Consider the following 7919-nt stretch of genomic DNA (forward strand, 5'->3'; position numbering starts at 1 on the left):
CTCTGTCCCTGTTCCTGCTGGCACAAGACCCACCACGATTCTTTGAAGCTGATGTTGCAATCCACTCACCTGTGATCCCGAGGTCTTGTGGCATGGTGAGCACTCTGGAGTTCTTAGAGGCCTCTGCTCTTCTTTTGTTTTAAGGAGAAGATTTAGACAGAGGCCAGAGGGACCTTCAGCCAACACCAGAGAGTAACTCTGGCTTCAGTTGTCCCTTTAGCTTGTCTAAATCCATGTGATGGCACTGACTGAAACCATAGAAGGCAAAGATAGATTGTTCTCTGAGGTGAGGCAGGGGTGGGGTGGGGGTGGGGTGGGGGTGAGGGGTGGTCACCTTCCCACAGTATTCATTCTGTGAGGTCGTTTTTGTTGTTGTTGTTGTTGTTGTTGTTGTTGTTTTTCCACGCTTGCTCCTCGTCGGGGCACCAGATGTGGGCCTGGGCACCAGAGAAGATCTCTGTCAAGGCCGGGTGGGAAGGCTTCAGCGAGGGGAAGTGAGTGCAGGCAGGGAGACGAAGTCTCTGCCATGCCTTCCAAGTAGCTTGGTAATTCCGAGCCTCTCTGAACCGAGTTGGGTCGGGCTGGGCCAGAGAAAAGCCAACAATCCAGTGAGGAGTGCGGCGGGACCTCAGGTGGCTCTTGGGGAGAGAAAATCTCTTCCCAAGTGTTACATACAGCTCTTGGAACAAAAGGCTCAGACAAAGGAATAGTTCTCGCATACCTTTAATTCCCTGCATGGCTTATATACAGTTCTGGGGGTGATTCAGGGTTTGACAGCAGGCACCTCTCATTGGCTTGGACTGAGAGTTTGGGGGAAACGTTATTTGCATGTGGGAGGGCTTGGTGCTATTCCTAAGTGGCTGATAGCCAAGCCTCTCCTGTGGTGGTTGTGGGGGCAGTAACTCCAACAGGAGACATGAGAGAAGTCCTTCCATTCCATGTAAGTGAATTATCACTCCTGGTCCCATGGTTCAAGTTCTAGCCTCGACTGGAAACCAGGTTGTCTGCCCGTCTGCACGTAGCCCATTGCCCTACATGGTTTGTCATTCTTTCTGTCTCTACTCTGAACTTTGTCTCTGTTATTCCTTCCATGTGTATTTTGTTCCTCCCTTCAAAGAAGTATCAAAGTGTCCATACTTTGGTCTCCCTTCCTCTTGAGTTTCATGTGTTTTGGAAATTGTATCTTGGATATTCTGAAACTCTGGGCTAATATCCACTTATCAGTGAGTCCATATCATGTGTGCTCTTTTGTGATTGGTCTACATCACATAGGATGATATCCTCCAAATCCATCAATTTTTATAGGAATTTCATGAAATCATTGTTTTTAATAGCTGTGTAATTCTCCGTTGTGTAAATGTACCACGTTTTCTATATCCATTTATCTGCTGAGGGACATCTGGGTTCTTTCCAGCTTCTGGCTATTATAAAGCAGGCTGCTATGAATGCAGTGGAGCATGTGTCCTTATTACATTTTGGAGTATCTTCTGGGTATGTGAGTAAGAGTGGAATAGATGGGTCTTCAGGTAGTACAATGTCCAATTATCAGAGGAGCTGCCAGACGGCTTTCCAGAGTGGTTGTACCAGCTTGAAATCCCATCAGCAATGGAAAAGTGTTCCTCTTTCTCCACATGCTTGCCAGCATCTCCTGTCACCTGAATTTTTGATCATAACCATTATGATTTGTATAAGGTGGAATCTCCGTGTTGTTTTAATTTACATTTCCCTGATGATTAAAGGATGTTGATCATATTTTTAAGTATTTCTCAGCCATTCAGTATTCCTCAGTTGAGAATTTTTTGTTTAGTTCTGTACACCATTTTTTAATAGGGTTATTTGGTTTTCTGAAGACCAGCTTCTTGGGTTCTTTATAAATATTGGATATTAATCCCCTATCAGATTTAGGATTGGGAAGGATCTTTTCCTAATCTGTTGGTTGCCCTTTGTCTTATTAACAGTGTCCTTTGCCTTGCAGAAGCTTTGCTATTTTATGAAGTCCCATTTGTTGATTCTTTATCTTACAGCACAAGACATTGCTGTTCTGTTCAGGAATTTTTCCCCTGTGCCCATATCTTCAAGGCTCTTCCCCACTTTCTACTCTACTCCTTGATCTACTTAGACTTAAGCTTTATACAAGGAAATTAGTATTGATCAACTCACTTTCTTCTACATGCTAACCGATAGTTGAATCTGCACCATTTGTTGAAAATGCTGTTCTCATTACATTCGATGGTTTTAGCTCCTTTGTCAAATATCATGTGACCATAGGTGTGTGGGTTCATTTCTGTGTCTTTGATTCTATTCCATTGATTTACCTGTCTGTCACTGTACAAGTATTATGCAATTTTTATGACAATTGCTCTGTAGTACAGCTTGAGGTCAGGCATGGTGGTTCCACCGAGTTTCCTTTATTGTTGAGAATACTTTTTGCTATCCTAGGTTTTTTTGTTTTTCCAGATGAATTTGCAAATTGCACTTTCTAACTCTGTGAAGAATTGAGTTGGAATTTTGTTGGGGATTGCATTGAATCTGTAGATTGCTTTGGGCAATATATCCCTTTTACTATATAATCCTGCCAATCCATGAGCATGGGAGGTCTATCCAACTTCTGAGAACTTCTTCATTTTCTTTCTTCAGAGACTTGAAGATCATGCAGATCTTTCACTTCCTTAGTTAGCATCACTATCTATATATTTTATAATATTTGTGACTATGTTGAAGTGTGTTGTATCCCTAATGTTTTCTCAGCCTGTTTATCCTTTGTGTAAAGAAAGGATACTGTTTTGTTTAAGTTAATTTTATATTCAGCTACTTCATTGAAGTTGTTTATCACTTTTAGGAGTTCTCTGGTAGAATTTTTGGGGTCACTTATATATACTATCATATCATCTTCAAATAGTGATATTTTGACTTCTTCCTTTCTAATTAGAATTCATTTGATCTCCCTTTGTTGTTTAATTGCTCTTGCTAGAACTTCAAGTACTATATTGATTAGGTAGGGAGAGAGTGGACAGCCTTGCCTAGTCCTTGATTTTAATGGGACTGCTTCAAGTTTCTCTCCATTTATTTTGATGTTGGCTACTGGTTTTCTGTATATTGTTTTTATTGTGTTTAGGTATTGGCCTTGAATTCCTCATCTTTCAAGTACTTTGGATTTTGTCAAATGCTTTCTCAGCATCTAATGAGATGATCATGAGGTTTTTGTCTTTGAGTTTGTTGATATAGTGGATTAGGTTAATGAATTTCCATATATTGAACCATCCCTGATACACTGGGATGAAGCCTACTTGATAAACGTTTTGATGTTTTCTTGGATTCAGTTTGAGATAATTTTATTGAGAATTTTTGCATCGGTATTCATAAGGGAAAGTGGTTTGAAGTTCTCTTTCTTTGTTGGGTCTTTGTGTGGTTTAGGTATCGGAGTAACTGTGGCTTCATAGAATGAACTGGGTAAAGTCCCTTCTGTTTCTACTTTCTGGAATAGTTTGAGGAAACTGGAATTAGTTCCTCTTTGAATGTCTGATATAACTCTGAACTAAACCCATCAGGTCTGGGCTTTTTTTTGGTTGGGAGACTATTAATGACTATTTCTACTTCTTTAGAGAATATGGGACTATTTAGATTGTTAATCTGGATCCTGATTTAAATTTGGAACATGGTATTTTTCTAGAAAAATTTCCATTTCATCCAGCTTTTCCAGTTGTGTTGAGTATAGGCTTTTGTAGTAGAATCTGATGATTTTTTGGATTTCCTCAGATTCTGTTGTTATGTCTCCCTTTTCATCTCTCATTTTGTTAATTAGGACACTGTCCCTGTGCCCTCTAGTTAGTCTGGCTGAGGGTTTATCTATCTTGTTGATTTTCTCAAAGAACCACCTCCTAGTTTGGATGATTCTTTGTTTAGTTCCTTTTGTTCTATTTGGTTGATTTGAGCCCCGATTTTGATTATTTCTTCTCATCCACTTCTCTTGGGTGAATTTGCTTCCTTTTATTCTAAAGTTTTTAGGTGTGCTGTCAAACTGCTTGTATATTCTTTCCTCAGAATCTTTTTGGAGGCACTCAGAGCTATAAGTTTTCATCTTAGAACTGCTTTCATTGTGAACCATAAGTTTGAATAAGTTGTGAATTAATTTTCATTACACTCTAAAAATTTTTAATTTTTTCTTTATTTCTTCCATGACCAAGTTATCATTGATTAGAGTGTTGTTCAGCTTCACCGTATATGTGGCTTTTCTTTGGTTTCTCCATCTATGGTAATTGAGAGTTTGGCTGGGTATAGTAGCCTGGGCTGGCATTTGTGTTCTCTTAGGGTCTGTATAACATCTGTCCAGGATCTTCTGGCTTTCATAGTCTCTGGTGAAGTCTGGTGTAATGCTGATAGGCCTGCCTTTATATGTTACTTGACCTTTTTCCATTACTGCTTTTAATGTTCTATCTTTATTTAGTGCATTTGTTGTTCTGATTATTATGTGTCGGGAGGAATTTCTTTTCTGGTCCAGTCTATTTGCTGTTCTGTAGGCTTCTTGTATGTTCATGGGCATCTCTTTCTTTAGGTTNGGGAAGTTTTCTTCTATAATTTTGTTGAAGATATTTGCTGGCCCTTTAAGTTGAAAATCTTCATTCTCATCTACTCCTATTATAGGTAGGTTTGGTCTTCTCATGTGTCCTGGATTTCCTGGATGTTTTGAGTTAGGATCTTTTTGCATTTTGCATTTTCTTTGATTGTCGTGTCCATGTTCCCTATGGAGTCTTCTGCACCTGAGATTCTCTCTTCCATCTCTTGTATTCTGTTGCTGATGCTCATGTCTATGGTTCCTGATTTCTTTCCTAGGGTTTCTATCTCCAGAGTTGTCTCCCTTTTGGTTTTCTTTATTGTTTCTACTTCCATTTTTAGATCCTCGATGGATTTGTTCAATTCCATCACCTGTTGGGTAGTGTTTTCCTGTAATGCTTTCAGACATTTTTGTGTCTCCTCTTTAAAGGCTTCTAGCTGTTTACCCAAGTTTTTCTGTATTTCCTTCTTAAAGTCCTCCATCATCATCATCAGAAGTGACTTTAGAGCCATGTCTTGCTTTTCTGATGTGATGGTGTATCTAGGACTTGCTATTGTGGGAGAGTTTGGTTCTGATGATGCCAAGTAACCTTGGTTTCTGTTGCTTCTGTTCTTATGCTTGCTTCCTGCCATCTGATTATCTCAAGTATTTGCTGTCCTCAATATATCTGAGTGGAACCTGTCCTTCCTATAATCCCAGCTGATTCAGGACTCCTCAGAGTCCAGCTTTCTCTGTGATCCTTTGCTTGTGGGCTCCTGTGAACCTGAGATTCTGGATGTGTCAGAGTTCTTGGCAGTCAAGTTCCTCTGAGACCCTGAAATACTGGTGTGACCAAGCCCCTTTATCCTAGGATCCTGTTGTCAAAGATCCTGGGCCTGTTACAATGCCTGGAAGTGGTGTCTCCTTTGAGGAGGGTGGAGCTGTCGGGTCCGTGGTCCTAAGATCGTGTACAGAGTCCTCTAGGGACCATGGGGGTTTCCCCTGACTCTGCACACGAGGTGACCCAGTGCTGGCACCGACCAGAAGGGACTTGTGCCCCTGGTCAGGCCGGTTTTCTGCTTCCCTAATGCTGTCTCAGGTGCCGCAAGATTGGATAGGAACAGAAGTTGTGTTCCACTCACCAGTGGTCCTAAGATTGAGTGGAGAGTCCTCTAGGGATCATAGGGGTGTCTGCTGACTCTGCACATGTGAGAGACCAAGCTGTGGGAAACCAGACCCTCAACAACTCTCACCCTGAAGATGTGGCTGACCCTTTCATGGGTGTTATGTCACCCTCTCCTTCATGTCTCCACTTGGCGCCTGACACTGTTTAGATAGAGCCAGCATCACCTCCTCCTTCATGTCTCCATTTGGTGCATCGGACTGTTTAGATAGGGCCAACATTCCAGGATACGCTGCAAAATGTTTGAAGTCTGCAATCAGCATCTGCCCCAGATGTCCATCCCTTTCTCTGTACTTTATTATACCCCCTCGACCCCTCCCTATTTTCTCTCATTGTGTGCTTATAACCAGGCTCCTAGCCTCCATTAAACAGACCTTGACAACTCTTTGCTTGGTCTCGCTCCCTTTTCTCTGCCTGTTTCTCTTTCAGGTCTTGGTCCTCCGCAACTCAGGGAATAACTAAGTCCTGCGTCCTGCTGGTCCGGACAGAGTGGTGCCTCAAGGCATGGACCTTTGCCCTGTGGAGACCACGGAGACTAGCTCCAAGAGAATTTTGTCTCGACTAGAATAAGCCATTTGAGGAACACTCCTTCAGCTCATAGAGGAAAGTCGTTATCGGTAAGTTGATTCCTCTCTGCTAAGAAATGGGAACTAAGCTGTCAAAGGAAGCTGTCTTCATCAGAGACCTGAAAATTTCACTCAGGGAAAGTGGAGTTCAAGTTAAGAAAAAAGATTTGATAAACTCTTTTATTTTTATAGATCAAGCATGGCCCTGGTTTATCATTGATGGGGCAGAGATACACCGTAAAAAATGGTAAAGGGTAGGTCGAGAATTAAATGAAATATTGACCAGGCAGAGCCCCAATGCTATCCCTGCAAATCTTTTCACTTACTGGGGACTCATTCGTGATTTAGTAGAAAGCACGGTTAATGATCCTGAGAAGCAGCAACTTTTGTCATTTGTGGAATACTGTCTCCGCCCCTTGTCTCAGGTGGCTTCAGTGAGCTCCCTCCCCACCAAGAAACCTTCTTCAATAATTACAGACATGCCTGAAGCCCTGCAGGCTTCTCTTTACCCCCTCTCCCAGTGGATCCGTCTCCTATTGACATGCCACTGATCAATGCAGTCTTTAAAAAACCCTTGGCTGAGGAGCCTCTAGGTCCTGGGGATGCAGACACTTCCGGAGGAAGAAGTGGTTCGTTCTTATAAGCCTGATCATCAGCAGCCAGCGTGCCTCAGCCCCTCTGCAGGGGCTTCCTCCCTACCTGCTGCCAATCTGTGCACTTGCCCCTTCGCCTCTGGCATTGCCCATCCCCACTCTCATAGATGCCAGAGACAAACTCGTGTCTCAGGTCACAGGGTTACAAGAAGCTTTACAGCTCCAGAAACAGTACAACCACCTTTCTACAGAACTCACCTCACTGCAGGCATCCCCTAAGGAAACTATCCTTGCCCCTCCCCCATCTGCAGCCTTGGGCAGCGTAAAACAGAAAACTCCCCAGGGCATAACATCTAAAAACGCTGGCTTTCCCTGTAATCACCCGTTCCATGGGAGCTGCCAGCTATGACCCTCACACTTCCACCCTGGAGGACCACCCTCCAACCGCCCAAGCTGAATCTACCTCCACAGAAATCATACCCTCAGCTAGGAGAGCGGTGCCTCCTCATGACGACCTCTCTGCTTAGTCTGGTAGCAAAGGCAGAACTGCCAGTGGGGGAGAGATAGCAAAACAGAAAAGTGAGGCTGAGGAGTGAATGCCTGCTCCCACCCAGCAGACAGAATTCCACAGGCTGCACTTTAAAGACCTGAGGGAGCTTAATCTGCAGTACAAACGTATGGGCCCAATGCCCTTTACACTCTTTCTGTTCTTGACCCAATCCCAGGAGGCAGGCATATGCTTCCTGGTGAATGGATTCAGGTAGTTCAATCTGTTTTGACCCGCAGGCAATTCCTGTCATGGAAAGCAAACTTCCTCAATCTTTGCCAGTCAATTGCAGTAACTAACCAGAGGTACCCTCGGGCATCCTCTGCCCCCTGGACTTTTTTTTTTTTTTCATATTTATTTATTTATTTATTTATTTATTTATTTTGATTTTTATTACATATTTTCCTCAATTACATTTCCAATGCTTTCCCAAAAGTCCCCCATAGCGCCCCCCACTTCCCTACCCACCCATTCCCATTCTTTTGGCCCTGGCATTCCC

Source organism: Mus caroli, chromosome 10 (assembly GCF_900094665.2).
Source record: "Mus caroli chromosome 10, CAROLI_EIJ_v1.1, whole genome shotgun sequence".
In the NCBI taxonomy this organism is placed as follows: domain Eukaryota; kingdom Metazoa; phylum Chordata; class Mammalia; order Rodentia; family Muridae; genus Mus; species Mus caroli.